Here is a 22668-nt window from a genome sequence, read left to right as displayed (position 1 = left end):
TTCATTGCAAAATGATCCATAATTTGATTACTTAAGAGATTATTAACCCAATCTAATGTCTCCAGAACCATTAAAACCTGACTGGGGGTGGGGGTGACATTTTAGTAATCCGGAGTCTGTTAGTTTATGCTGGATTCTGGCACTCATTGGCATTTTGCTGGGTAATCCCGCCAAAGGGCTATACTATAAATCCAAGTGTGTTTCCTTCCTGAGCTTGAGCCACATGAAACCAAAAGACTTCTGTGTGTCGAACATGGGTTTTGTTCCTAATTTGAGCATCGAAGCCAAAGGTTGAATTAAACCATACTTTTTCAGTCCAAATTTGTACTGGAATCATTTTATACTTTATAGTCTAAATAGTAGAAGAATATATGGAATTATAATGAATGAGTGGAAGCTTTTAATTGCTTTCCCTGCCATCGACAGTTTTATATGTTTAGTCCTTAGCCATGGCATTCATTTAGAGCAGCAGTTATCAATGACGGGGATACAGAGTGAAGTAGCATGGGTGCTCAGTCACTAAGTCGTGTCCGACTCTCCAACCCCATGGGCTGTAGCCCACCAGGCCTCTCTGTCCATGGGCTGTTCCAGGCAAGAATACTGGAGTGGGTTGCCATTTCCTCCTCAGGGGATCTTCCCGACCCAGGGATCGAACCTGCGTCTCCTGCGTCTCCAGCATTGGCAGGAAGACTCCTTTCCACCGAGCCACTGGTCCAGTTAAGTCTCTGTGCTCCCAGTACAGGGACCCTGGTTCAATCCCTGGTCATGGAACTAGATCCCACGTGCAGCAACTGAGACCTAGCCCAGCCAAATAAATAAATATTATTTTCAAAAGAAGTGGGGCTAAATTAGCACTCAGATAAAACTACTCCAGGTCTTATGCCAAATGGTTTAAAACCATTTAACAAATGGATCAAAGTAGCCACATGGGAAGTCCTAGTGAAGTAGAAGAAATGGTACATCAGAATCTCTGGGAAGGAGGCTTGAATTGAGTGCTGGGATTCAAAAAGTATGCTTGCCTACTTGAGAAGTGATTCCATACTGACACTCTGTCACTAATGGGATCATGCTAGGTGAAAGTGACAGACTTAAAGCCATTGACTTAAAGTATTTGTAGCTGAGTGGTCCGTTTAAGTGAATGCAAAGATCTCTCTCTCCCAAAAGGGCTTTTTTCATGATCTGATACGTAATGTGTGTGTGTGTGTGTGTGTGTGTGTGTGTGCGCGCGCGCGCGCATGTGTGCACTCATGGAAGAAGTCTGGAGAGAGGGTGGTGCTCTTACCGTCTCCAAGTGACAGGAAAGACAGGGAACTGGAGGACAGGTAGTGTCTGCTTTCTCTCCTGTACTCAGAGCTGATTCTGTGACACTCGCATGTGAGGAGCCTCTAGGGACTCCCAGGATACTTGGAGACACCTCAGCAGTGGTCTGAGATCCTGTAATCAATTGTCAGGTCTCAGAGGTAAATAAGGGAAATCCAGATGGTAAGGTCAACATTTCATTGTTCTCACAAGCTGGTGAGACCAGAAAAGCTTTGGGCAATATTGTTTTACTTTAACAATTAAGATAATGGGTATTTTAGTAATTCAGAATTCTATGTAAGTATCATATTCTGAAGGCTGAATTTTAGATACAGAGTCATTGGCATCATGAAGATATATTAATAAAAAATCCTAATTTTTTTTAAATGAAAAAGAAGCCTTCCAGCAAAATAATATATTCTGAATTCTTTTCCACTTGTGGATTATAGCTCATAAGTATTTTAAATGCTTGGATAAAAGTTAATGTCTGGGATAGTTCTTGACTCAGATAATGTATTGGCTGTGTGACTTTTGACAAGTCTTTTAATGCTCTGTGTCACAGATTCCCTGTCACTGGAAGAAAGTTAATACTCACTGCCCTAGATACATCAGGAAAAGTGCCTTATTAATGTTTTATTTGCATTCCTTAACAGTTACCTAAGCAAGGTGAAGCTTATTGGTGAACTTAGCTTATCAGAAAGCTGAAAAACAAAGTTTCAGAAAATCATCTGCTGGTTTCCAAAGTTATGGCAGAGTTCTCATAGAATCCCTATGCCCTCTACTCTACCTCCCCTAACAAAGAAAACCACCCCCTCCACAAAAAACCACCTTTGATGCCACTGAATTTTATGCATGCTGTTTATTATGATTAAAAAGATCAATTGTCTTTGTGAGCAGATATCAATGTTTATACGTATAATATTTCTGATTGTAAATGAGATGAGTGCTTTTTGCCTGGAGAAAACTCATATCACTTCACTGTTTAGTTGCTCAGTCAGGTCTGATACTACAGCGCAGGGAGCAGGGATCCAGATGGAATCCAGCAGTCTTGCAGAGTTGAGGAGATGGACACTAGGTTTCAGAAGTCCAAGATGTCTAGAATTTTCAAGGCGCAGTACTGGGAGGAGGGAGCTATTCAGAGAAAGAGGTCCTGAAATATTCATGAGACCCCTTGAGACCTGTTGAATATGGTTTGCAAGTGCCTGGGTGGAAACTCCACAAGGCCAGATAAAAACAACTTTCCAAAGACGTAGCTATTACTTGGGGCTGTGAGACAAATGGCGACACAGGTCTGGAAATTTTGTTCCTTCTAACTGAATCCAAGTAAAGAGACCTGGGGCATTCAGTAGACATCCTAGTAAAGGTATAACTTAGAAGTGGGCTATGGGACTTTCCTTATGGTCCACTGACTAAGTCTCTGTGCTCCCAATACAGGGGCCTGGGTTCAATCCCTGGTCAGGGAACTAGATCCCACATGCGGCAACTAAGACCCGGCACAGCCAAACAAATAAATATTATTTAAAAAAGAAGTGGGGCTAAATTAGCACTCAATAAAACTACTCTAGGTATTTAACAAATGGATCAAACTAGCCTACAATTAACTTGATTATCTGCTAGAGAAATTCCAGTGCTCTTTAAAGAAATACAACAAGATTAATTGCTCAAAAGCAGAAAAATTGAAATATACTGTTTTCAGAAAATCACTAAAAATTTGAAAAAACAGAAAGTATAACACATAACCATCAGGAAATAATTAAATAAAACATCCAGAAATTATAGAGTGAAGAAATTAACAGAAAAGAAAATATGTCTCTTATGCACAAGATAAAAGGTAACATGTTCTTCATTATGAAGATGAATAGAGAAATGGAAAATATGAAAAATAATACAAATATAACTTGTAGAGATAAAAAGCACAATATCTGAAATTAAAAAATACCATAAATGGAAATTATAGCAGATTCCACACTGGAAATAAAAATGCCAGTGGAATTAAAGTGACAGCAACAGGAAAAATTCAAAATTAAAGTATGGTGCATTAAAAAATAAAGTCTCAGAGACCCACTGGATAATATTCAGTGGTATAATATATGTTTAATTGGATGCAAAGATGGTAAGTCAAGTAATACTTGAACAAATGATAAAAATTTTCCCAATTTGATGAAAATGATAAAGCCTCATATCAGAAACTTAAATACTCAAATAAGAGAAGAAAATGGCCTAAAATGAATGATTTAAGCTTCTATTTAGGGGAAAAATATCAGATTAAGCTCAAAGTAAGAAGTAGGAAGGAAACAGTAAAGATAAGGAACCAGTGAAATAGACTATGGAAAAGCAAAAAGTTAAAAATAACTAAAAAGTTCTTTACAGAGATTATTACAATTACTAAATGTTTAACAAGAGTAATCTAGAAAAGGAAAAACCACAAGTTACCAATGTAAGAAATGAAGCTTAGAACATAAGTATAGACCCTACAAATGATAAAAAAAAAAAGAGGAAATGTTATAACAAGTTTATGCTGATTGTGACATGTAATGAAATAGACAAATTCCTTGAAAGACAGATACAAGCTTACCCACAGAGAAAGAAGTAACAGAAATAGCTTTATATCATTGAATTTGTAGTCAAAATTCTTCTCACAAAGAAAATATAGTTGTAATTGGTTTCATTAGTGAAGTTACCAAAAATTCAAATATACAATAACAACTTAAATGCAAAGGGCCTAGAATAACCAACATAGTGAAAAACAAACAAAACCGAAGGACTTGAATTACTCAAGAATTACCATGCATTTACAAAAATACAGTATTAAGGTTGATATATAAATCAATGAAATAAAAGAGTCTAAAAGTTCAGTTTCCAAGGTAATTCAGTAGACTGGGGAAGAATCTTTTCATCAGATGAGGCTGGAACAAATCATCCATAGCAGAAACATGGGCCTCAAATCTTACCTCACACTATATACAAAAATTAATTCAGTTTGGATCATATACCTAAATGTATAAGCCCAAGCCACAAACTACAGAAAAAAACAGGAGAAAAATTTTATGACCTTAAGTTAGACAAAGAAGTCTTAGATCACAGAGAAGAATCATAGACTTAATTGTAGGAGCCACAACTATAAAATTTCTAGAAGGAAACATTTGTCATCTTGGGTGACAAGATTTCTTAGATCTACTCAAAGAACTTGTACATAAAAGCAAAAATGGTGTGTTGGACTTCATCAAATTAAGAAATTTTGCTCTCCAAGAATCACCATTAAGAAAAGGAAAAGGCCAGGAATGGAATGGGAGAAAATACTTACAAAACATGTATTTGATAAAGGGTTTGAATCCAGAGTAGGTAAAGAACATTTATAACTCAGTAACTAGAAATCCAACAACTGACAAGAAAAAAGAAAAAAAAAAAGAAAAGCAAAATAATTAAATATTCCACCAATGAATATGTATGAGTGGTTAATAAACACAAGATGCTCAGCATTGTTAGTTAATAGTAAAATGTAAATTAAAACTACAATGTGATACCTCTACATACATTCTGAAACTACTAAAATTAAAAAGACCCCAAATGCTAAGTGTTGGTGTTGATGTAGAACAACTGGAAATATACAAAGCTGATGATAAAGTTCAATAATACAGCCATTGAGGAAACAGTATGGAAGTTTGCTGTCAGGTTAAATGGACTGTTTAAACCCAATTTTAAAGAAGCTTTCTGAACCACAATGCAGCTTACTATGTATTTATATACTCACCCACTTATTCACTTAACTAATTATATGAGCAAAGATCTTGCAATTAAGGCCACTTGTAACTGTATCAGTGTAAACACAACTTGGTACCGAAAGAACTTATAGTTTAGTTGATTTAGTTAATTGGGCTCCTGGAATATAATGTCCAGAATGGCCCCTCTGGGGCTTCCCAGATGGTGCAGTGGTAAAGAATCTGCCTGCCAATGCAAGAGACACAGGAGACTTGGGTTCCATCCCTGGATTGGGATAATCCCCTGGAGGAGGAAATGGCAACCCGCTCCAGTATTCTTGCTTGAGAAATCCCATGGACAGAGGAGGCTGATGGGCTATAGTCCATGGGGTCACAAAGAATCAGACGTGACTGAGCGCACACACACACACACACACACACACACACACATATATATATACACATACATAAGTACACACACACACACACACATATATATATATATATATGACCATGCAGAGGGACTATTGATACCAGATTTATGGGATAAGGGAAGGCTTTTTAGAGGTAAAGATAGCAAGTGGAAACCTGAAGATCAAGGTCTTCAAAATTCGGTACCATCTGGCTACTGGCTTTCTATGCTTCAGCCCACATAGCTTTGCAGATTTGTACCAAGCTATCCCCCAAAGCCAAGGGGTCAGAACTGCACTGCAAAAAGCTTTCCTCTCTAGTGAGATGTAGTAAGGAAATGGACAATGGTATGAACATGAAGTTTATCACAAGACTAGATGTATTGAGCCTTGGCCACCGTATCTTGTTCATTTGTGTATACTTAACAATTAGGAGAAAATTGAATGAGGCAGAGAATAACTTTCTGAATGAATTATAAGGGAATTGCTGGGCATGAGTTGAATCGATGTAGTAATGGGGCATAATGGATTATCTGGGGATCCCAGGTCTGTGAGTAAATAGTAACCGCCACTGCTCACAATGAGACCTGGTTGGTCTGGTGAGTGCATCATATATGGCAGGATAGCTTTTGAGTGCTAGACAGACTTAGAGGTAAAATTTGGGATGATCTCCCTCTGCTCTTACCATGCATATTGTTCTCAAATAAATAAATACCAGGCCTGGAGAAAAGCTTTATAACATTTTTAAAGCTCTGTAGTAATAGGGAAATCTCAGATCTCTCTAGACTATTCTTAGTTCACTTTACCAGACTGAAGATTCCTTGATATATGCATTTTCTAAGAACATAGAACATGTATATTACTTTAAACAATTTGGTTCTTAGATACAATCAAATAACAGAAGTGTTCTCATTCATAGCAATTGATTTTAAAATAACGTCTCTGATCTATCAATTTGGAATCAATGTTAGGTTGCATTAACAGAAAAAATGAATTTTTTTTGGTCTCTAAGAAAAAGCAAGTCTTATTTCTTCAAAGCTAGCTAAATAACCTAGGGTACTGAGGTCATGGAAGTAAAAACAAGGGATTTGTTGTTTTTTTCTTTTTCATAAAATATAAATCTCTTTATGTTCTCTCTCTTTCATAGTACTCTTTGTTTTTTCTTTCCATCTTTCCTAATCCATGACTTTTTTTCACATTTTGCTTTGTTCATTCATATTCCCTAGCTTGTAAAGTTTCCATATTTCCTGTTTGAATCAATGTTTCTTTTTTTTTTTAAATAACTTTGTTTTTTAATTGGAGAATAACTGCTTTGCAGTGATGTATTGGTTTCTGCCATACAACTTGAATTGGTCATAATTATGTATGTGTCCCCTCCTTCTTGAACCTCCATGCCCCCTCCCATCCCACCCCTCTAGATTATCACAAGAGCGCCAGGCTGGGCTCCGTGTGTTATATAGTAACTTCCCACTAGCTATCTCTTTTACACATTATAGTGTACACATGTCAATGTCGTTTTCTTATTTGTCTTTCCCTCTCCTTTCCCCGCTGTGTCCACAAGTCCCTTCTGTATGTCTCTATTCCTTCCCTGAAAATAGGTTCATCATGACTATTTTTCTAGATCATACATATATGCCTTAATATATAATATTTGTTTTTCTCTTTCTGACTTGCTTCACTCTGTACATCAGGCTCTGGGTTCATCCGCCTCACTACGGCGGACTCACATTCATTCTATTTTATGGCTGGGTAATATTCCATTGTCTATATGGTTCTTAAACTTGAATGTACATCATCATAGTCATTTAGAAGGTTTGGGAAACACAGAGGACTGAGTAACAACTCTAAAGTCTGATTCAGAAAGAGGAGAAATGTGTGTGAAAATCTGCATTTGTAATAAGTTCCCAGGTGAGGCTAATGCTCCTGGTTCTGAGACCATACCTTGATAATCACCAACCCATAAGTCATCCTACAGGTAGCAGGCTAGGGAGATACTGACTGTTCTAGAATGTGCTCAAATGGAATCTAAGTGGTCTAAAAGCCTAATTGCAAGGGAACCAGGTAATAAATCTGCCATCTCAAGGTTAATTGCCTATGTTGTTTTTAACCTTGAGATTGGAGGTGCTTTAAAATCTTTTTATAGAGGTTCCAGTAGACCATAAATCCAGAAAGTATATAGTTGTGAAACTTTTACCATTGTTGTCTCTTCCCCAATATGTTTTTTCCTCCATTGGTTTGCATAATCACCTCATAATCTTTAAGCTTTGCTGAATACTTTCTACTGAAAACATAAAGTAGATAAAATCTTATTATTAAACGGTTCTGACAGCTGAAGAAAATGAAAACAATTGTTTGTATTTAATAAGTCAAGAATGGAAGAGTAATTGTTTAACATAAATGAAAAAAAATGCAGAGCTCTATATTATCTGATACTTGGCATTTCACCCAGTGGAGCAACACATCTTTGTTTGCAGCCCTGGTAGTTAAACCTTTTCCATATGTTTTGCCAAAGCTAAAACATAACAAAATTAATAAATAAAAACCCTCTGAAAAGCCAGGATCTGCTTTTAGAATTTCTATCAGGCCTCAGAAAAATCACTCTGCCTGGTTTTTTTTATACCAATTTTTTTCTTTCTTCATTTGACATTCCTGAATTTAAATTATGTTTGTGGATTTGCCATCCAGTCTTTTTCTTATTCATATTTATTTGTTTTTTGTCTTTCACAGTAAAGATGGTTTCTCTATTTTTAAGTATTGTTATTATTTTTATGTGGGTATAGTAGCTTTACAATGTTGTGTTAATTTCTGCTGTACCAAAATTGAATCAGCTATATGTATACATATGTCCCCTCTTTCTTAGACACCTCCTCCCCTCATCCTACCCATCTAAGTCACCACAGAGCACCGAGCTGAGTTCCCTGTGCTATATACAGTATTGAGACCCATTTTACGTTTCCAGGTTACATCTGACTCCGGTGGACTCTGCGTCCGATACCTGAAAGGAGTATTGTGCATTTTGTGTAGTGCACTCATAGCTGGAAACAATCGGGTCCCTATTAGCCAATTCCACCTGGCAAGATGCAGCCTGTTGCCCAAGCTCTGGGACCTTTTCAATCCAGACATGTAGTGCATACCATTTGAACATCAGAACAGTCTTGCCTCTTCCCCAGCTGTCTCCTTGTTTTTGCTGAATGGAGCAGGGGACATGGATGGTGGGGGACATGGCTGAGGGAGAGAAGACTTGGGAAGAAATGCAGCCTGCTCATTAAGAAGCTTTCTTACCATGAAAGAGAAAGCCTCTTAACAATTAATATTTGCTCTTTGTTTTCAAAAATGCTTTTAGATTCCTTGTTTACCTAAAATTCAGGTCAAAAACTAGAGAAGACCATCGATCATGTCACAAACTCTTAAATGTGTTTGACTGTGTGCTTAGGAAAGGGTGGTGGGTGCATACCAACCATACCAGCACACTTGTTACACCTCGGGCCCTCTTCTGAGCCCTTCAGGAGAGTCAATGGGAGCTTTGTGTCAACATGTAGCAAAGAACTGGACTCATTGTGTGTGCTTCTTTGCCTTCAGTCACCTGCGTTTGGATTTTAATCTCCTGAACTAAACCTTTGAGGTTGTTCTGGCTTGGTTATCCTCTTGTTCTATTCATTCCTCTTCCATGGGACACCTTAGTCATTTTTACTTTGAGAGAGTTCACACTGGTAAGTGGTCCTGATCCCAGACAGTGTGTTAGGGCCTGATAAATTGGCATTATTTGGGGCATGGCAGATGTTCAGAGACTGGTAATATGAAGAGAATGGGAGGAAAATGAGAATGGAGAAAAGTTAGTTATAATGTGGAGGCAGTCCGATTATAGGCTAAAAAGAAGGTATTTAGGCCAAAGAGTTTTAGAAATCCATTCTCAATTCTAATCAGCCCCATATGTGTTATATTAACATGTTGCATGAAGACATTGTTTTATTGGAAACTTCTTAATATTCAGAAATCTTCGTGTAGATATTCTTCCTTTACTGAGGTTTTTTTTCTTCTTTAAATTCTTTTTTTTTTTTTTTGCCATGAGGAAGTTTTGTTTGGCCTGGAGTAAATGAAACTTAGAGCCCAAAAGGCTCAGTTAAATTGAGCTTGAAACTGAGAACCCATGACGCTCCTGCGAGTGCTGAGCAAAAAGAAGAGCGTTGGCTGTACTTCAGCCCAGTGCAATCATCTGACTTTTCTATTTGATTTCAGAACTAAGAAGATAAAAAATTATGAATATATAAAACTAAACCTTCTGAGATATTAAATTTTTATAAACTGGAACTCTTTAATAACTGATGCAATCATTCCAACTAAATTAATGTTGGTGTGAGCAGAGTTTATTGACTTAGTTGCAATGGAATGCCATGGCACTTCATGTCACCTGCCAACTGTCCATCATACAAGCACTACCCTTGATACTGAAGCCAGCAGACCTATGCCAGCTGGCAGCTTTGGTGGCAAAGCCATTGATCCAAAGGGGATGGAAGAAGCACTGAGCCCTACTCTTACATGCCATACCTGTCCCAGGCTGAATTCAGGTTTGGGGTGGTACAGCGCAGGCCTGAGATAAATTCAGCAAAACTCATATTCGAGGCACCTGTGTAAGATCTTCACTGGACTGGAATCGTTACACCTGTCAACTCCCTGCAATAAATTAGTTTCCATGTCAACATTAAACCTGATAGAAAATTCCACCAGAAGGTAGAACACAGACATAGCAGTGTTTTCTTCATTGTAAAATGAAGAGTGGTGTGCAGAAGACACATTTCAGGAAAGACATTGAAGACTGGCTGGCATTTTAGAATTGGTCTCTGCCTATTGGCTTGGTTCATTCCTTATCATGAACCTTGGTAATTACATTCTGTACATCCCCTGAGGCTTCAGACTGACAGGACTGTGCATTAGAAGAAGGGATGGAAAACTCCCAACAATACTTGAATTCAGCTTACTTGGCTGCATGTATTATGACAACATCTTTCATCACTGTAGTAATCTCGTATAGTAATGTTGGGCAGCATAATAATAAATTGCTTTTATCTTGCCTTTTTTTTTTAGCTTAAAGATTTCCCTTGTAGCAAACATTTTTATGTAAAACTACACATATTTTTCTTAGTGTTTTCCTTGGGGGGAAAATTGGGTTAAGTGTGTATGTGTTTGCATCTATTTGGTATTTTAGATTTCAATGAAAAAAATAAATGCTCACATTTTAAAGGCTTTCCTTGGTTTTAAACATTTACTATATCACAAAACTGCTTTTTAGTATTCTTAAAAGGAGCTATCTATATGCTAAATATGGCAAGTGAGAATTGAGTCATGATGGGAGAACTTGAAAAGGTAAAATAAGATGAAAATGGGTACTCTACTAAAATTATTTTAGGCAAAGTTTTAATACATCTAGTCTTGAGTGCTGTTGGGTTTTACTGCTATGAAGTAACACAGTTATGAAGTTGATCCTGTTTGTACGTGAAAGATGTTACTTTGTTTTCATCTTGCCTGACATAGAAGAGAAATTCTAGTCCATTGTGAATCTCTGTGTTCTTAGAAATAGTGAAAGTAGCATTTAACATTAACTTAGTTTCCTTGTATGATGGCTATTCAGATCCTAAAGTTTTTAGACCAAGGTGAGGAATTAGTTCACTGTAAGGTAACATTCAGAAAACTAAGATCATGGCATCTGGTCCCATCACTTCATGGGAAATAGATGGGGAAACTGAAAAGTGTCAGACTTTACTTTTTTGGGCTCCAAAATCACTGCAAATGGTGATTGCAGCCATGAAATTAAGATGCTTACTCCTTGGAAGGAAAGTTATGACCAACCTATATAGTATATTGAAAAGCAGAGATATTACTTTGCCAACAAAGGTCCATCTAGTCAAGGCTATGGTTTTTCCAGTGGTCGTGTATGGATATGAGAGTTGGACTGTGAAGAAAGCTGAGCACCGAAGAATTGATGCTTTTGAACTGTGGTGTTGGAGAAGACTCTTGAGAGTCCCTTGGACTGCAAGGAGATCCAACCAGTCCATTCTAAAGGAGATCAGCCCCGGGTGTTCATTGGAAGGACTGATGCTAAAGCTGAAACTCCAGTACTTTGGCCACCTCATGTGAAGAGTTGACTCATTAGAAAAGACCCTGATGCTGGGAGGGATTGGGGGCAGGAGGATAAGGGGATGACAGAGGATGAGATGTCTGGATGGCATTACCGACTCAATGGACATGAGTTTGAGTGAACTCTGGGAGTTGGTGATGGACAGGGAGGCCTGGCGTGCTGCAATTCATGGGGTCGCAAAGAGTCGGACACAACTGAGCAACTGAACTGAACTGAACTCTCTTAGATGCTTTAAATATGTCTCCTTATTGATGTGAATAACAACCCTTATAGAAAATACCATTATTGTCTCCATTTGTGGATGAGAAGACTGAAGAATTTCTTCAGTTTCTTTCAGGTTCTTCAAAGTCAACCAGTGAATTAAAAAAGAACTCCTACTTTTAAATATTGTACTTTAGAGTTAGAGATGTGAATATGGCTAAGGTTCTGTTGCTTCTTTGCAAACCTAAAGTGTGATGGTTGTGTTTCTTCTTGTAGGGAATTGTCTGTTGACTTTCACATTACAATAATCTACATTATTTCAATGATTGAAAAATTTTCTTCTGTATCCTTCTTTGGGTGGTAGAATTCATATTGGAGAAGCACACTGGAAGTCTTCTCCTGTTAGATCCCTGCCCCAGTCTTTATCATAGGACTGAGTTTTGACATCAAGATGACCAGAAGGCAAGTTCATCTCTCTGTGGTCCCCTGGCAGAGGACTACTGGGAGAGAGAAAATTTCCCAGAGAGTTAAGAGAGGTCCCTCCATCCAGATCCTTGTACAAAAGTTTCCAAGATTATTAGTGAGCAATCCACAGTTGGAGGTTACCCAGTCTTAGGCCTAATCTGTTTCTTTAAAACGTTGGTATTCAAAAGGTGGTGCCAGGGCCACCCAGTCTGCACCTGGGAGACACCGTCAATGAACATTCTTGACTCCCACCCCCAAGACCTACTGAGCCAGAGTCTGTGTTTTAACAGAGCCTTCAGCCATTCATCTGCACAGTGAGAAGCTCTGCTTTAAAGAGCATAAGTTAAAAAGGAATAAAACTCAGTCATTTGTAGTGAAGTGGATGGACCTAGGGTCTGGCATATAGAGTGAAGTAAGTCAGAAAGAGAAAAAACAAGTATCATATATTAACACACGTATATGGGGTTTCCCTAGTGGCTCAGCTGGTAAAGAATCTGGTTGCATGCGGGAGACCTGGGTTTGATCCCTGGGTTGGGAAGATCCCCTGGAGAAGGGAATGGCTACCCACTCTAGTATTCTGGCCTGGAGAACTCTATGGACTATGCAGTCCATGGGGTTGCAAAGAGTTGGACCTGACTGAGTGATTTATACTTCACTTCATGGAATCTAGAAAGACAGTGCAGATGAGTCTACTTGCAGGGCAGGAATAGAGACTCAGACATAGAAAATGGACATATGGACATAGGAAGGAGAGGGTGAGATGAATTGAGAGTACCATTGATATATATATATATATATTGATATATATATCAATACACACACACACACACACACACACACACACACACCATGTGTAAAATAGATAGCCAGTGGGAAGCTGCTATATAGCACAGGGAGCTCAGCTCAGTGCTCTGTGATGACCTAAAGTGGTTGAATGGGGGAGGTGGTGGGAGGCAGGTCCAAGAAGGAGGGGATACATGTATACATATAGCTGTTTTAGAAAAGGCAGAGGAACCAGAGATCAAATTGCCAACATCCACTGGATCATAGAAAAAGCAAGAGAGTTCCAGAAAAACATCTATTTCTGCTTTATTGACTATGCCAAAACCTTTGACTGTGTGGATCACAATAAACTGTGGAAAATTCTGAAAGAGATGGGAATACCAGACTACCTGATCTGCCTCTTGAGAAATTTGTATGCAGGTCAGGAAGCAACAGTTAGAACTGGACATGGAACAACAGACTGGTTCCAAATAGAAAAAGGAGTTCGTCAAGGCTGTATATTGTCACCCTGTTTATTTAACTTATATGCAGAGTACATCATGAGAAACACTGGACTGGAAGAAACACAAGCTGGAATCAAGATTGCCGGGAGAAATACCAATAACCTCAGATATGCAGATGACACCACCCTTATGGCAGAAAGTGAAGAGGAACTAAGAAGCCTCTTGATGAAAGTGAAAGTGGAGAGTGAAAAAGTTGGCTTAAAGCTCAACATTCAGAGAACGAAGATCATGGCATCCGGTCCCATCACTTCATGGGAAATAGATGGGGAAACAGTGGAAACAGTGTCAGACTTTATTTTTCTAGGCTCCAAAATCACTACAGATAGTGACTGCAGCCATGAAATTAAAAGACGCTTACTCCTTGGAAGGAAAGTTATGACCAAGTTTGCATATTCGAAAGCAGAGACATTACTTTGCCAACTAAGGTTCGTCTAGTCAAGGCTATGGTTTTTCCAGTGGTCATGTATGGATGTGAGAGTTGGACTGTGAAGACGGCTGAGCGCCGAAGAATTGATGCTTTTGAACTGTGGTGTTGGAGAAGACTCTTGAGAGTCCCTTGGACTGCAAGGAGATCCAACCAGTCCATTCTGAAGGAGATCAGCCCTGGGATTTCTTTGGAAGGAATGATGCTAAAGCTGAAACTCCAGTACTCTGGCCACCTCATGTGAAGGGTTGACTCATTAGAAAAGACTCTGATGCTGGGAGGGATTGGGGGCAGGAGGAGAAGGGGACGACAGAGGATGAGATGGCTGGCTGGCATCACTGACTCGATGGACATGAGTCTGAGTGAACTTCGGGAGTTGGTGATGGACAGGGAGGCCTGGCGTGCTGCGATTCATGGGGTCACAAAGAATCGGACATGACTGAGTGACTGATCTGATCTGATCTGATAGCTGTTTCACTCTATTATATAGCAGGAACTAACATAACATTGTAAAGCAACTACACTAAAAGAAAAAAGCATGGGTGTCTATACTGCTAGAATGTAATCCAAAGGTCCAGATTCCACCTCTATCAGATACTGCAGATATTGGCTATGTAAACTCAGGCAAGTCACATGATGTGTGGGCCTAAGTTTCCACATCTGCAAAGGAGAGAAACTGACCAACAATGCAGGTCTGTTGAAGGATGAAAATAGGGAATACATGTAAAGCCCATGGTCTAAGTTGTCAAATGACTGTGCTCACTTACAAGTCAGGCTGACCCTGTGCAGATGTGACACTTTGTGTCAGGGTGATCTTGAGGGCAAAGACCACTCCATCCTTTTAGTTCTGTTCACAGACTTCACCAGAGTAGTGCTGTCACTGTGGAAAGAGGTTGAAGGGATAGGTGGAGTGGTTGAGGGTCACATGTTCCTGATGGCCAGAGGCCTGGAAGCTCTGACGTCAAGGAATGTTCTGGAAGCAGGAAGAAGGCAGCCGGTGTTCAGGGAGACTTTCTCCTTTTAGCTTGATTTGTATATTATTTGATATCATTATATTAACACATGCTTCCCTGGTGGCTCAGAGGTTAAAGTGTCCACCTGCAATGTGGGAGACCTGGGTTTGATCCCTGGGTCCGGAAGATCCCCTGGAGAAGGAAATGGCAACCCACTCCAGTATTCTTGCCTGGAGAATCCCAGGGACAGAGGAGTCTGCTGGGCTACAGTCCACGGGGTCTCAAAGGGTCAGACATGACTGAGCAACTTCACTTCACTATTAACACATGGACATCATCACACATCCAGTGCAAAATAGGTGCCTGTCCGGTGTAAGAACTGAAAAGGGGAAACATAAGTCAGCAATCAAGAAATTTAAACATAAAAGAGAGAGGATTAAGAAGGCAGCAAAAAGGGGGTTAGATGGTTACTTAGCATCACTGACTCAATGGACTTGAATCTGAGCAGACTCTGGGATATAGTGGAGGACAGAGGAGCCTGGCATGCTGTGGTCCATGGGATTGCTAAGAGTCAGGCACAACTTAGTCATTGAACAACAACAGCAAAAAGAGGGACTGCCGGCCACACGCAAACTCTGAAAGTGCTTTGAGGACATTAATGAGCCTACGAGAAGAAGACTTCCACAGGCAGGTCTGCCTGACTCTGTGGACTGTGCAGGGGAATGCAGGGATGGACTGGGAATTTTCCCAGCGTCACTGATGGGCCTGGGACAGCCTTTCAGAAGGCATTATAAACACAGCACTTCCTTAGTGTCCCTCACTGTGGTCACACTTCCTGCTTAACACGGACTTTGTTATAGTAGTTTCTTACTGTTGACAGAAATGTCGTTGGCGACCTCAGGCAGCCTGCAGATGGACAGTGAGCCAAAACAAACACACCCCCAGGTTATCCTAGCTTCAGATGATTGTAGTTTTTGCATATGTGCCCTGGCAGCCTCCACTTCTATCAGTGCTATTGTTTCAGTTTATGGTTAAACTTTTTATCTAGTAAAAGATATATGTTCCATCACAGGACAAGGGTTAGCTGAGTTCACTGAAACAGGAGAAAATGCAGAGAGAGGTGTAAAGCTGCCTGGGGCAGCGTTCTTTACCAACAAGGGGATTCATGACCCCCGAGATCACCTTTCCAGTGTCCTGCAGCCAGAGTTGTTTTTCAGATTATATGGGCCACAGGAGCCATGGAGTGTGAAATATGCCAACATGACCCTGAATGTAATAGTTATTTTTTTCCACCTGGTTTTAATTTTGGTCACCAACAACTCAAGAAAATTAATAAAAATAAATAGGGCTTCTATTTTTTTATTTATTTCTGTTATTTATTATTTCCATTCCTTTTTTTTTTAATTTTATTTTATTTTTAAACTTTACAATATTGTATTAGTTTTGCCAATCCTATTTTTGTTTTGGTACTTCTATGCATCAGCTATTCATTTGAACCCCCGAGATTGTGGCAAATAGAGTGCCCAACAGACCATTTTATTTTTTCTGCCTACTGGCAGTCTGCCTACTCAGTTATTTTCTCTTTCTCCTTCTTTGATTGTTTTCCTGACTCTCGCAGGCCAGAAGTTTAGCAGATGTGTATGTGCTAGAGACTTCCATGGAGGCTTATCCACCAAGTCTTATGTCCCACTTTCCACAGCATGGCTTCCTCATCCTTTGCCCGTTTCCGGCAGATATTTGTATAACTTTCATTTAACACTTGTCATCTGGCTCAGGTTTTTAAGCTGCTAGCTTCTCTGATCAAAAGGCGTTGTCACTTTTTAATCTTCCTCATTTGCATCTTCATTTGAACATTCTTTTGAGCTAAGCAGCTGTGAAGACACATTTATGAAATTATTTAATTCTATCACTTTCTGCTCTGGGTCACTAACAGGGATGATGAGAGAATTTGATAATCTCTAAATTTCCCAAATGCTTACTTCTTTAAGTAATCAAACTCATGATATCTAAAAACCTTAATTAAAGTAAATGGAGACATTGCCAAGCGACCAGTTTGTACCCTATGACCCTTCAGGCTGGTTTGCTCCCTTTTCACTCTGTTTTACCCTAAATTACTTAATTTAGATAAGAAGCAACAATTCCATCCCTGTACCCCTTCTCCCACCTATGACACTGGTCAACACCGTCAGGACATATGTAAGTTATGTTTTTCCTTCTGAGTTCAGGAGTGAAGAGCAGCAAATAGATGACCTTTCTTCACCAACTAGGGTCCCAGCTGGAGGAGAGCCTCTGTGGACCATCAAACTGGCCCTTACATATAACTAACTCATCTGTGAAGTTGCCAAAAATGCATCTGTAAGAGAAATCTTCCAAAGAACTCAGGATTGTTTCTTCCCTGCCCCTCCTTGGGATTTCTGTCACATTGTCACAACAACCCTGCCTTTTTAAAAGTGCCAGTCCATGGGCACTTAAAGAACAAAAGGACTGGCACTTCCCTGGTTGGCCCAGGGGTTAAGAATCTGCCTGCCAGTGCAGGGGACACGGGTTCAGTCCCTTGCCTGGGAAGATTCCACGTGCCACAAGACAACTAAGCCCCTGTGCCACGGCTACTGAAGCCTGCGTGCCCTAGAGTCTGTGGTCTGCAACGAGAGAAGCCGCTGCAACGAGAAGCCTATGCACCTCAACTAGAGAGGACCCAGGGGTAGCCAGGAAGACCCAGTGCCACTAAAAGAGGTAAATGAGTAAACGAACAAAGGGCTTGACTGGCTCTTTTTTTTTTTTTAATCTGGAAGAAAAACAATCTTGTTAGTTGATAGCACCTGGGGGGGCCTCAAGTATAAGGAGGACAAAAATCCATAACGGAAGCCATCATTGGGTTTGACGGTTCTTTGTGGGAGGCTGAAAAATATTGGCAATTACAGCCTAATATTACAAGTGCTAGAGTAAAGTGATATGTGAGATGCTATGCGTGTATGTTTTATTGAGGCTTTTTTGACCTTCCTCGAAGGTGTAGACCTTCCAGAGCATTTGAAATCTGTATAGTGTGATTGAGGAACTAAAAATTTTCCTTTTAAATTTTAATAAATATACACAGAAATTTAAATAACCACACATGCTATTGGCTTGCGTATTGGACAGTGCAGTTCCAGACTGTCCATTGGATCAAACATTTCTCGGTAGCCCATGTTTGCATCTCATTTCCTGAAATATGCAAAGCAAATTAAGCACACTAGCTAGCTCACCAAGGTCATCAGTGAGAAGCCTTTAGGTATGAACTTATCTTTCCTTTAGAAAATCTTCCTACAACTGAATGCTTTCATAGAAAGTTTGTTCAGGTTTTTCCTTTTTTTTTTAAATTAGAGGATAATTACTTTACAATATTGTGGTCTCTGCTGTACATCAATGCAAATTCAATGCGAATACATCATAATTATATATATGTTGCCTCCCTCTCACTCCTCTATCCCACCCTTCTAGGTTTTCACAGAGTGCCAGGCTGGGCTTCCTAACATCTTACAGAAAACCTGAACGAACATTTTGGCCAACCCAATACTTATCCGCTCTTGGCATTAAAATTACCTATTTGTTTGCATATTCCCCACTTAACTGTATACTCTGGGGGAAAAGGGAGGGGGTTGTTTTTCTCTTATGCACCAGTATGTACTGAGTACAGACTACAATTTCTTATCAAGTACTTGAAAAATATCTGTTGAAAAATAGTTTTCCATATGGATTATCTATAGGGTGAAAAAAAATCAAAGCCAAGAAGGTTTTTATTACTGCAGCATCTCCCCTGTTGCCTACCCTAAATCATTTTTTAGCTCTTACTCTGGCTGGCAAAAGCCAGTGATATCAGGGTGTTCATGCCTCGTCACCATTACTCAGTGAAATGTGGCCCTTTCTTCCCAGTTCTATGGGTAAATCCTCATTGATATAAACAAGTCATGCCTGTTTGGTTCAATTCCCTTGGCAATAATCCATTTAAAGGTGAACATATAACCTAGATCTGATCAGTAATTTGTGAGAGTTTTCTTCCAGGAGTTTTCTGAGGAAAGCTTGACTCTTAAAAGGGATATAAGAAACAGTTGGCCTATCTTTTGCCTCGAGGTATTCCTATGTCCCTTGGACTGCAAGGAGATCCAACTAGTCCATCCTAAAGGAAATCAGTCCTGAATATTCTTTGGAAGGACTGATGCTGAAGCTGAAACTCCAATACTGTGGCCAGCTGATGTGAAGAACTGACTCATTTGAAAAGACCCTGATGCTGGGAAAGATTGAAGGCAAGAGGAGAAGGGGATGTCAGAGGATGAGATGGTTGGATGGCATCACTGGCTCAATGGACATGAGTTTGGGTAAACTCCAGGAGTTGGTGATGGACAGGGAGTCCTGGCGTGCTGCAGCCCATGGGCTTGCAGAGTTGGACACGACTGAGCGACTGAACTGAACTGATTCCTATGTCTGAATGTGAAGTCTACAGCTTCTATAGCCATTTTGGAAACACTGGGGGAATTGAACTGAGGGTAGAGAGTTGGGACAGAGATATAGTCTTTGATGTTGAGCTTCTTAAGCAACCAACCCTGAAATCTGCACAGTATCTACATATTTTGGTTATGGGCAATAGTACATTTCCTTTTTTTTTTTTTTTTTTGCGGTGCTGGGTCTTCATCGTGCACATGGGCTTTCTCCAGTTGTGGTGAGCGGAAGCTACTCTTCATTGCAGTGCATGGGCTTCTCATGGTGGTGGCTTCTCTTGTTGAGGAGCATGGGCTCTAGGCACATGGGCTCAGTAGTTGTGGCTCATGGGCTTAATTCCTCCCTGGCACGTAGAATCTTCCCAGACCGGGGGTTGAACCTGTGTCCCCTCCATTGGCAGGTGGCTTCCTAACTAATGGACCACCAGGGAAGTCCACATTTGCTTATTTTTAAAGCCAATCAAATCAGGAGGTTCACGTGGTTTAACTGGGTCCTCTGCAAAGCTATAATCAAGGAGTAAGCTGAGGCTGGGTTCTAAGCTGGAAGCCCCTGAGGAAGGATCCAGTTCCATACTCACATCATTGTTGGTGGCATTCGGTTCTTCATAGACTACTACTAAACTCAGCTCCTCGTTACATGGCCTTTACGTGTCAGCCCACATCTCAGTTTGCTTCTTCAAAACCATCAAGAAAGAGTCTCCTCAAACATGGCTGCTACGGTCCTATGTAATGTATCATGTCCTTCTTGTCACCTGTGCTGTGTTCTGTTGGCTAGAAGTAAGTCTCAGATCCTGCCCACATGCTAGGGCAGAGGATCACACGAGAGCTTGATCATGGGGCCACCCCAGAGTCTGTTTGCCAAACTTCCTCATTTTAAGGATGAAGAAGCAGGCCCAGAGGGATGACTTGGCTTTCCAAAGTTTTAGCTGCTTGGTTGAAGAACTGAGAGTAGATGCTCCACTCTTTAATTTCAAGCCAGTACTTGAGCCAGAATCTGGTTCTGCCAAATTATCCATGTTACTCAATTTCTTTGAGCCTCAGTTTTCTAATTTCTAAAACAAGGTTATGATATCTATCTTTAAGAGATTATTTTAGAGAGTTTCATATGGTAACATTTGTATATCCCTGTCTGTGTTTCTGCAGATATTAGATGTTAAAAAGTTACTTTATGGTTTCTTCCTTTGCTACTGTATCATGTAGTCCTGTTCTCTCATCTCCTTAGTGCTGATGACTAGAAGATTTGGCTTACTATGTTTCCATTTTGAGTTTTAGAATGTAATCTGTAAGGCTGAAAAGAATGGTAAGTGAAGTTTATTGAACCATCTTGGGAGTGAAGGTCTGGGTCCAGAGTCAAATAGGGATCCTTTATTTAAAACGTGCTAACATAACTGTGTCTCTGCTTTGGCCACAATCTCTGAACTCTAAGTCAAAGCAATTGTATTGCTGAATTGAACTCTGGGGACTTTCTCCCTAGCATTTTGGTTTTAGCTTTTTAAATCAAGGTCAACCAGCTCCAGTGGAGGGCATTTTTTGATGCCAGCTGATCATCATAAATAATACACCAATAACTGCTTTAAAAGGAGGATACAGGCTAAATGGTTAATGAAAATTCTTAAGGTGATGCTGTTATGCTGTGATTCTTGAAATGAAATTCAGAAATTTCCATGGGTTCAAGATAAGTTCACTCCATAAAGTCTGCATGAAAATTCTATGCCTTTTTTTCTGACCCACGCTGAATTGTTTTATAGAATGTTAATGGGGTTTGCGTTCTTTTTCACTACACTATCAGCCTGCTGTCCTTTGGGGACTAGAGTTTTTATACACTGGTGAACTGTCACGAATGATGTGAAAGTAATGTCTCATGATAGACTTTGATGGAATTAAGAGCCAGACTGTTGTCCCCTTATTTATTAAGTTAGTCTCCTGAGTGAGAAATGTATATTAAAAATGTTTCAACATTTCAAATGGACATTTCTCCTAGGTTCTTTGTTCCATGGTGCCATTTTGGTCTTTACTGGAAATCTGAATTGCTTTAGCTAAAATGATTTTGTAGCCTCTGTCTTGTAATTATAATAAAATCAGCTTATATTTATTGAGATCTGACTATGAACAAGCCAAACTTCATTCTAAATGCTTTACAAGTCTTACGTCACTTAGTTCTCTCCGATACTTTAACTTAGGTGCTGCATTCCCATGAAGCATGAGTTTTTGTTTTTGTTTTGTTTTTAAACAGATACAGATACAACATAGGCCCCAAATTACATTTGTCTCTTATTTTTTCTGCAAAATGAAAAATATTATTCATGGTATTGTGGGATGGAGGCAAATCTAGTCTTTTTATCTGTATTTGTCCAATGCAACATCTAACAAGTTGATTTACACTGGCTTTTGCCAAAGTAGGAGAGCCAAAGAATTCAGAAGCTTGTAGTTTATTCTGGAGACTACTCTAGGATTTTGAGGGTGAGAACTGTCTTGAAAAAAAAAAAAAAAACTGTTAGTCGCTCAGTAGTGCCCAACTCTTTGTGACCCCATGGACTATATATCCTGCCAGGCTCATCTGTCCATGAAATTCTCCAGGCAAGAAAAGAATACTGGAGCGGATTGCCATTCCCTTCTCCAGGGCATCTTCCTGACCCAGGGATTGAACCTGGGTCTCCCACATTGCAGGCAGATTCTTTACCATCTGAGCCACCAGGGAAGCCCAACTTGTTATTTTTTTGCCTATAGCTATTATTCATTAAGTATTATAAAACTGGAATTGGAGTTACTATAAATATGCCTTATGGAGTGTATGCTTGTTACACTACAGGTTTACTCATGTACAAATGTTTCACGCTAAGTAGAAGAAAAGGGCACTTCTTAACTAAGATTTACCTCAATACGATAATGAAAACAATAGTGTAAATGTTCGATTCCAATGGCCTATGACTATGTGTATGTGTGCTAAGTCACTTCAGTCGTGTCCAACTCTTTTCGACCCTATGGACTATAGCCCACCAGGCTCCTCTGTCCATGAGATTCTCCAGGCAAGAATACAGAAGTGAGTTGCCATGCTCTTCTCCAATGACTGTGTATCAATAATTAATATGTTAGCATCCTTACTTAGTTTCGTGAGCTTTTAAAAAGGGTGAGCAGTTTGTGCTGGCACGAATAGCACTGTGCCTCCTTTTCTCAACTGACTTTTGTCATAGGAGAGATGCTTACTCATGTTTCTGTATTATACACAACTGTGCCGTCATCTCTTTATATTGGATTACCACTAATTAGAGAAGAATTGTAATTCTTCCCCTTGATGGGTAAAAGAGAATCACATGCCTCTAATTTCAA

General features: G+C 39.7%; 1 long non-coding RNA gene across 2 annotated transcripts in view; it reads right to left on the bottom strand.

Moving 5' to 3' along the window:
- Window positions 1-22668, bottom strand: part of LOC139179024 (uncharacterized) — a 99356-nt gene that overhangs the window by 1940 nt on the left and 74748 nt on the right. The window contains exon 3 of one of the 2 annotated variants that reach the window (XR_011563462.1): window positions 13930-16740. The exons of the other annotated variant lie outside the window; for it this stretch is intronic. This is a non-coding gene — a long non-coding RNA (uncharacterized lncRNA). Of the gene's footprint in view, window positions 1-13929; window positions 16741-22668 lie in introns of those variants that run through there. 2 annotated transcript variants of the gene reach the window in all.

Source organism: Bos indicus, chromosome 23 (genome assembly GCF_029378745.1).
Source record: "Bos indicus isolate NIAB-ARS_2022 breed Sahiwal x Tharparkar chromosome 23, NIAB-ARS_B.indTharparkar_mat_pri_1.0, whole genome shotgun sequence".
Classification (NCBI taxonomy): Eukaryota; Metazoa; Chordata; class Mammalia; order Artiodactyla; family Bovidae; genus Bos; species Bos indicus.
This window is presented reverse-complemented; position numbering and strand designations above follow the sequence as displayed.